Here is a 9,441-nt window from a genome sequence, read left to right as displayed (position 1 = left end):
CTGATGGAGGCGATTCACCTTAGGGTGATAGAGAACCGTAAGAGTGAGGTTCACGATCTGGAGATCCTTGGTGTCGGAGACAGAGAAGAAGATGTGGAGCTTGGTCCTGATATCAAAAAGAAAAAGAAAATGATCCCCTTCAAATAAAAATAAATAAATAAATAAATAAAAATAAATAAAAAAGGCATATGAAATGTAAATTGACCATTTTAGCCCTTCTGTCTCCTGCCACGTCATCAGTTGACGGAAATTTTGGATGGAGTTTGAAGAATTGGACACGGCTGATGAAAATTAGGAGTCCAGGGGTATTCTTGATGAAATTAAAAGTTTAGGGACTAACATGAAGAATGACCATAAGTTCAGGTAGGTAAACTGAAATTAATCCTTGATTTTAATTTGGATAAAGAAAATTAAATGCATAAAATAAAATAAATAAATAAAAATGTAGAGACTAAATCAATGAGAAGAATAGAGACTTAGGCATTGCACCTAATGTAGACCCCGTGAAATTCCAAACGTCACTTTTTGACGGGAAAATTTTTCGCGACCTTTGTTCGGCTAAATACTTTTGGAAATAGTTTGGGCTTGGGCTTTGGGCCCGAGAATAGCGTAAGGTTAGAGTCCAAAATTTACTCTTGACACCCAACAGACCGGTATGCTAGTGAACCTAGCCCAATAAGTTAGTCAACCTTTGACCCGAGCATCTCCCTTGATCCAATATGGTCCTTGTAGCTCATAATGACATCTTTGCATAATTTTGAAATATACTTGTGCGTGCGTTTACGATTTCTCGTTTTACCTCATTCCTTACCCATTGGTTGAATTCCTACTCGCCTTACCCGACGCTTACTCGTCAACCATCTCACTGACTTTTGAAAGCACAATTTATTTACTCCTTCAAACTCGAGCAAAAATTCCGACAAAACTTACTTTACCGTTTTCCTATCTAAGTACCAAGTTTGGTGAGGCCCAATCTTTATTTGGTCATGCCAACATTTTAATTTTTGAGTTTCCTTATATTTACTTATTTTACTTTTATTTTCCCCATCCTCTTGGTTTTTACAACTTCTTACTTTTACCCAAATTTATCTGCCCAAGCTGAGCCTTGTTCACGTCCACACGCAAAGAGCTTTTCCTCTTTCCTTGTTCACGTCAGAATTGGGCTGAGAGAAAGGAACCTTGTTCAGCTCCACCCTTCCACGTTGCCAGCATGCATATGGCAACTCTTCCAAGAAGATCACCTCAGACCTTCAAAAGGGAGAACCAGGCCAGAAATCGTCATCCACCCTTCTCTTCTCACCTTTCCTCTCGACCCTGGACACATCAGTCTGTTTGCGAGCCTCGAAACTCCTAGTTAGGGACCTCTCCGATCAAAAAACTTTCTTCAACAAAATTGTTCCCCTATGTCTCCTCTATCTAGCCTCCAAATTTCAGCTCCATCGGAGTCGATTTGAGTCTTGTACACCCCTCGAAGCGGAAGCTGTTCTGAAACGGGCCTGTTCCGGATTTCTGCTTGAATTTCCTCTCTTGCTCTATCCGAATCCCTCACATCTTACTTGAGACTGGTACAAACACTTGGTAAGATTCTGGAACCATCAAGTTCCCCTTTGTTTCCTCGATTTTAGGCTCAATACGTTCAAAACACCTCATTCACACATTGAGCAGTCCCTGTTTCACTTTGCATGTTCGAGATTGAGCGAACTTCTTGGCCTGTGGCTGGACTCGATCCAATCAGCTCCCTCAGCTCTCTTTCCTGTTGAAATCCTCAAGAGAAGCTCACCTTTTTTATTAATCTTTGGTGAGTATCATCTTTTCCATAAAACTCTATATTCTTGGTTGTTGTTACGAATTCTTGAAGATTGTGAACTTGTCACTGCTGTTGTTGGTATCTTGCTGCCTTAATTTTGATTTCTCATCCATTCTAATGCCTAGGGATTCTTCTAGGTCATGGCTACACCTTGAGTATTAGAATCGTATTTGGCTCAAAGGTTATTTGTTGTTTGTAGCTGTCCAAATATCATGTTTCAATGCATTATGTCATCGAGCTACAACACCTCCCCATATAGTATTAGAAAGTAACTTGAGCTATAGATCATTAGGAGCATTAGACATGCCTCTTAAGTGGGTTAGATATGTGCTAAACCATGGTTATCTTGAACATTGGAGTCATGCTTGATTCAAAAGTTTATTTGTGTTACTGTTGTCCAAACACCATGTCTTCAAAACATCATGTTAGTGAACTACAAGACCTTCCCCTTATAGTATTGAAGGGTGACTGAGACTTTGAGTCTTTAGGAGCTTTATATATAACCTATAGGTGTCTTAGAGCCTACTTAACCAGCCATTTTGGGTACCAAAGGAGCTTTACACAAAAGAACCAGTTTCTGCAGTTTTTCAGTTTCCAGTAAAATCTGACCCAGCTGCATTCATTTAAAAACTGGAGCTAAACCGTTGAGAATTTGGGGTCAGTTTCTTCTAGGGAAATATAGTAGACACATAGATGAACATTCCGGATTTTGAATCACCTCAAAACCATTTTTCTAGAATTAGTTATGAATTTTTGAAAAAGGTGTACAGAAGCTAGTATTTCTGGAAAGAATCTGCACATCGTTTTACTTTAGCCTTTAAAACCCTTACTCTTTAAAATGGCTTCACTTAGAGTTCTATAACCGTTTCAATCTCACTGATTTGGTTGCTAAACCAACTTCTTTCCAAAATTTTCCCAAGAATTTATCTCAAGTACTTTGAACACTCTTCCTTGGCCCTTAACAGTTTCTACTTAAACTCTGTTTCCAGCTTTTGACAACTTGTCTTTTAAAAAGTGTTCTTACCCCCTCTTCCTAACAGCAAACTCCTTATTGGAACCCAAATGGTCAGGTTATTAGTTAGCAAATAAGTTAAAGGAAATGTTTTCTTCGGAGAGTATTGAGAGTGAATAGCTAGCCTAGTTTATCGTTATTAATGCCGCTTATTGATCTAGGCTTGACATCGTGGTGGAATCTTGTGAAGTGGTGGTTGCTACAAAGTTGCATTGAGGCCAAGTGCTGCAAGAGAAATCTCGAGTTCCAGGTAGGGAATGCCTTTAACTCTATCTATGCTTTTCTTGCATATACTATGTTTTATATGAGGCCTCTTGCATGTTTTGGAAATTATCTGTTTTTACAACTTGAAATGGTTTGCGTGGATTGGATTGATGTGTTGGCAATTGATGGGGATGCAAGGAGAGGTCAGTTCCTCCTTGAGCCACCGGTGGTGGGCAGTGTGCACCATGCCCTTGTTATCTCCCCTTTGTCTCTAGCCTTGTGATTAATGAATTCCGGAAAGTGATTGGCTAGATGGACGGTTGTGATGGAAGTGTGAAAGATGATCAATTGCCGTGGGATTGTAGTTACGTGGTGACGATCACGTGGAAGCGCAAACCGGTTTTATCTACTTCTTTTATTCAAAACAATAACTCATGTTTTTAAACTTAGATATGGGGGCGGGCATGGGCAATGACTGGATGTAGGAGCCTAACCCCTACTTTAGTTTGTTTTGCAGGCTGTTGTTGTCGAAGCGTGGGTACGGAGGATAATCCTTGGAGGCCAAAATTTGTTTTGTTTAAAGTTTATTTTATTTGGCTTGTTTGATTTCGTTAAATTTTTGTAACGTTATGTATGGTTGATGATGTGTGTGATTGCTTACCACCAAAGTGGAACCCTAGGGTTAGAACCTCCATTTGAGGTTAGGTCCTAGTGGGATAGACCTAGAAGACTCACGTAAATTACCATTCAATGAACTTAATGCAAACTTGGGCTAAGAACTAAAAATTGACATAGGTTCTAAAACTCAACACAACACCACCTTCCTTTCCTCTTCCTCGCCTAGTTCGTAATCTTGTGATTACGAGCCAAGCCCACTATACAAGCCCAAAAATTTCGGGCTTATAGATTTCTTGTTTTCCAACCTAAAGGGTCTCTTTGAGGAATTCTAGGCCCAAAACACTTACTCCAAGTGTTGCGGGTGTAGGGTTCCTTGGGGAGGCGGCGTTGTGGTAATCCTGTCTCCGGGTCGCCACACCTAACCTTACTCATGCACAAAATGTAACCCATATTTGATGTAATAACATGCTTTGACAAACTTCCCCTTAGTGCTTTGGTGAAGCTACCAAGAAACAAACTAATCATGCAATTTAACAATCTCTTTTGAAGCAAAGCTAAATTACACGACCTTTATACCATTCAAATCTTCCGGATCCTAAATGGCCTATGGTGCCGTGGCCTAAATTCTTCCGGAACCTAAACTCACAACATCATGCTTTAATTTCAAGGTAAGAAATTCAAGCAACTTAGTTCTTCCCGTAGGAATAAGCTAAGCCACCACCTATTTAGCTACACATGATCACGGAATCAAGAGTTTATCAAGTTCATGTTTCCGATTCATTAATTTCCTAAAGCATGTTTCTAGGTGATAAATCTATAAACACACTTAGGATACATGAAAGTATAGTAGCAAAAAGATTCAAAACATGCATAAACATCAAAACACATGGAAATTTACATTATTTGCACATAAGTTTGGCTAGAGCTAGCCCTAGCCTCAAATCCAACTACTCACAACACATGTTATTACAAATACAAGCCATGAACATCAAATTAAAGAGAGAAGGAAGAGAAAAGAGAAGAACTACCCAACCTCCCACCTAGCTCTCAAAGATGTCAAATGATGAGAGAATTGCTTCAAGGTATGGGATTTTCGGTTTTACAACCCAAAACACCATACACATCCACAAAACTCAAGAACAAAGAAGAACAAAGGCTTAGATTGTGAAAGCAAGTGTTGTGATTGATTTAGAGTGTGTAGTAACTTCGGTTTTGGTGAAACCCAAGTGCCTACACACCTATTTCTCACACAAACTCAAAGAGCTATGTACAAGGTATGAAAAACTAACCTAAAACTAAATAAAAGAGAGATTTTGATGCTCCAAAATGAAAGAGCCAAGGGGGTGCACGGTTTTGGGGAGAGAGAATGGGCTATTTAAAGGCCAAGGCAATTCAAATCAAGGGTGAAGATCAAAAGGAATCAACGGTGAGATGTGATGGACAAATTTGTAAGCACAAAATGTGGATCCAGTTTTTGACTCCACATAGAAATGACCTAGAAAGCCCATAGATATTTTGGTGGAGGTGAAAAATTAGGGGTAGAAGGGTCATTGTGTAGGGAAACAAGGTAATAAATGGGAGACAAAGGTGTAAGGTGTAAGAATGGGACCACTTGTCATTTTTCAAATTTTGAATTTCAAAATAACCTAGACCTAAAGTCTTCCCACTTAAAGTCTCTAACCCTAGTCAGCTCTTCCTTGTCCTCCACACATGTTCTCGGCCGGCCAACTCCGCCAGAAATGTCCGGAATTCGGGGTTGACCACCGTTGACCCATTTTTTTGTCCGTTTGCGCACTTTCTTCCTTCAATTGAATCTCCACCGAGAGTTAGGAATTGACCCTCAATTTCTTCATACCAAATGTTCCTCAATGAGTGTAGATCATCCAGGTAAAATTTCAGAGCTTAGTTCCCCGTGGTTTGGCCGGAAATGCTGCCGGAATCCGTACAGGTCCGTTTTTGCAGTTTTCGTCTTCTAGTGCAGAAACTTGAACCAATCATTTGAAGGCCTTCCATTCTGAACTAGCTCTTCATCTCTTCGTAAGAAATGATACTTAGGATGTATAGAATGGATCTGGAAATTTTGAACTCATTTGGAGTTCATTTGGTTAGTCTGCCACTCCTCCTTCCTTACCTAGCTTGGTTTCACCTAAACAGAGTAGGAAAGTGTGCTAAGATTGACTTTTTTGTGCATTTTCAAGCTTCTCCATCATTTCCTAGCATGATAAAAAAAATACATAATAAATATATATAAATAAATACAAAGGTTAAGCAAAAGTGCAAGATTAGGGGAATAATTACTAGGTAATTATGGACCTAACAAGGACACAATACTGTTTACTCCCTATACTTAAAGGGAGTCGACGTTTCAGTCCCTAACATTTCAATTTCACCTAGAAACTCCCTATACTCTCCAATTTCAACAAATTGGTCCTTACCGTCCAACTACCGTCAGAAGCTCCGTTATTCCATTTTCTTCCCTCAATACATGTCAATGTTTGTGTCCAAATCCCCAAATCACCTACTTGAAGCATAGATCATAACCCAAGTAATACATGGTAATTTTCTGCAAATAATAACCCAACCAAACATCCACAATATGAAATAACATAAACTGGAAGGTTAAAGGCAACCATTCACCTACATTCATGATTAATCCAAACTACATAGTATTTTGAGCAATAACAAGCCAATAAACAGAGCTCAAATTTACCAAAAATAAAAATAAGAGCATTACATCCTCAAAAGCTGTTCAAGTACTCCTAAACCCTAAAATGAAGATAGCTCTAATCATCTTCACAAAAGATTAGAGCTAGCAACCAAATGTCACAGCACAAGGTTGCAGAAAAAAGAGGATGCCTAAAATGTTTTCTTGGGCTTGCTAATGTCTTTTACAACTTTCCGCACTAATTTCCTTTACCTGAGTATTCCCAGATCCTTTGAGATGACCTTGTGGCTGCTGCATCCTGCTTCCTTGATGCCTTAGAAGCTTGGACAGGCCTTGAAGTTGTTGGGGCAGATGCAGCTTGCATAGGCCTTGAAGGTGGGGCAGATGCAGCTTGTGCAGGTCTTGCACTTTGCTTAGCAGAACTAGCTTGTTTAGCCCTTGATGACTTTGATGCATACTTATTTGCATCCAACCTCGATGCCTTCATAGCAGTACAAGTACATGAGTAGAGTTTTAAAAACAAAAGCAGTACATATAAATTCAGATCCTTATACAACAGGATAGTGTAATGTTATACCCTTTGGTATTCTGCCCTTTCTTTTGCTTTCTGCCTCAATTCATTCTTGGTAAAGGACTGCTTATTTGCGTTCTTGGACTGCAACAAATAATAAGCATGTTAATTACAAATGGAACCCTCATTTAAAACCACAAATGAGTGACTGAAATCACAACTTCTTACCTGATTTTGGGATGTACCTCCTTCCTCATTGTGTTTCCTCTTCTTATTCATTACTGCAGTCTTTTTTGAATTTGGGGGCAGATGTCGCTGGCATGTTTTGACATTATGACCAATCTGTTGACAATTGCCACACCTCAATGATCTCTGTACCCTTCCAAGTTTCACACCACCATCTGTGACCTTTTCTGAGGCATCCTTTATTCTTTTTGTTTTTGGGCGTCCAGGTTGCCTTGAATATTGAGGGGGGGGGGGGAGATACGTGAATCTTCACATCTAAACCACAGGTCTATGCTATTCACAAGCTGGATTAGGTTGCTATATATACTCATATAAGTCTTCTTAAGGTAGCATGGTGCCACATAGTCATCCAGGTCCTCCTTCTTCAGGTATATGGCAGAAATGGCATGCTTGCAGGGGATTCTAGTTAGATCCCACCTCTTGAAAATTATACATACATCTAAAGCATAAACACTATTCCTCGCACTGTTCATTAACAGTAAAATGACGCTTTTGCCCTTCTATTGGAAGATGTTCTTTTCTCGATTGCTGCTTCTGAGACCCGTCCATTTGTTTTGGTTAGGCCTGGGCGTCCGAACCCAAAAAACCGAGGACCCGAATCGAACCGATCAAAAAAGCCCTATTCGGTTCGGTTTTATATTGAGAAATCTCGGTTCGGTTCATGGATCGACCCGAACACAGTTATTCGGTTCGGGTTCGGGCTTCATAATTTTTGAGACAGAAAGACCGAAGCAGACCGATTTCTCCTCTCATGCCACTTCCCATTATATGATTGGCTGATAATAAAAACATAAAATTGTATATTTAATAAATAAAATAAACCCTAAAACACTAACACAACCTACCTTAACCCATTTTCACGATCCATTCAACCTCCCTCTCAAAAGTCAAAACCATCTCAGCCTCTCTCTCGAAACTATTCCATGTTCTTCAGTTATTCCCCAATTCATTCCCCATCTTTATCAGTTATCAAGCAAGATCGACATCGAGGTCAAGATCAAGATCAAGAGAGAGAGAGAGAGGTTGTCATCGCTGCGTGAATCGAACTAAATCCGGAAATTCTCTCCCCTTGTCTTTGAATTGATTTGGGTGTCCAACTGTCCATGTTTTAGGGTGTTTGAATTTGGGATTCGAGTGGACGAAGTGGCTGTGTCTTTCCTCTGTAAGCCATTTGGAGCGCAGAGAAAATAGAAGAAAGAGTTGATCAAAAGAAGAAACAGGTATGCTTTTCACTTTGTGCAAAACTGCAGTTTCTGTTCATGTTTGATTAATTGATCATTTGATTGTTTTCTCACTTTATGTTGTACCATTCAAAATTTCAGTTACATTGAACATTTGAATGATTGAATAATTTGGATAGTTGTTCAATGAGTTGGACAATGTAATTGTGATTTGTGACTTTGCATTGTAAACTTTTAATAAACCATCTCAGCCATTAAGGTTGTAGTGTTGTATGATCAATTATGTTAATGAGTTTGTCAATTTGATATGCATCCCAGATTTCCAGGTACCCAAATGAGTGGCAAAACTGCCAGGAAGTCCAGAATTCCAGATGAGTCTTTGAAAAAGTGGGAAAAGAGTAAGCTCTGGTATCAGTAAGTTTTGGGACCAAAAAACCCGAAGACTGAACCGACCCGAACTGGATCGGTTTCTGTCGATTACCATTTTTGAAAAAGCCCGAACCGACTACTTCAGGCTCGGTCTCGGTCTCACCAAATTTCGGGCCCGGCCCGACCCGAGCCCTGGCCTAGTTTTGGTGAAAGGAAAAAAAGAGTGAGAGAGAGGGAGACACTGTGAAAGGAAAGAAGGAGCGATCGATCTAGATTTAGAAACTGTGAAAGGAGAGATAATTTAGAAAGAAGGAGAACCGGGATCTGATTCTGGTTTTGTTTTGGGTTGCTTGGGGGGATTTGACTTACCCACATCGGTTGATAGTCGGTAATTTAGAAAGAAGGAGAAGAGGGATTCGATGCTGGTTTTTGATACGATCTCCGGGATCGTAACCGTGAAACGACATCGGTGCAAAAGGAAGGAAAGGAAAAACAAGAGGAAAAGCTAAGCAAATAAAACTGATATATTTCTTTGATAACTCCATACAATTCCTATCAGCTATTTAAGCAAAGAAAGCCTCCAGAGGTAATGGACTCATGTAAGGAAAAGCCCAAATAGGCCCAAACAACAATGATGGCCCATGTACAAAGATAGAGTCGTAACATTTCCACCCGCTCAAAGAACAGGCTTGACCTCAAGCCTGATTTGTCTTCCAAAACTTGTCCCTGCTTCATCATCTACGTCACCAAAAATTATCTTTGACATCTGAGGATCCAGAACTGTAGATATTGCCAACCACAAGAAGATTTTATCCCAATACTTGCCAA

The sequence above is a fragment of the Rosa rugosa genome, chromosome 7 (genome assembly GCF_958449725.1).
Source record: "Rosa rugosa chromosome 7, drRosRugo1.1, whole genome shotgun sequence".
Classification (NCBI taxonomy): domain Eukaryota; kingdom Viridiplantae; phylum Streptophyta; class Magnoliopsida; order Rosales; family Rosaceae; genus Rosa; species Rosa rugosa.
This window is presented reverse-complemented; position numbering follows the sequence as displayed.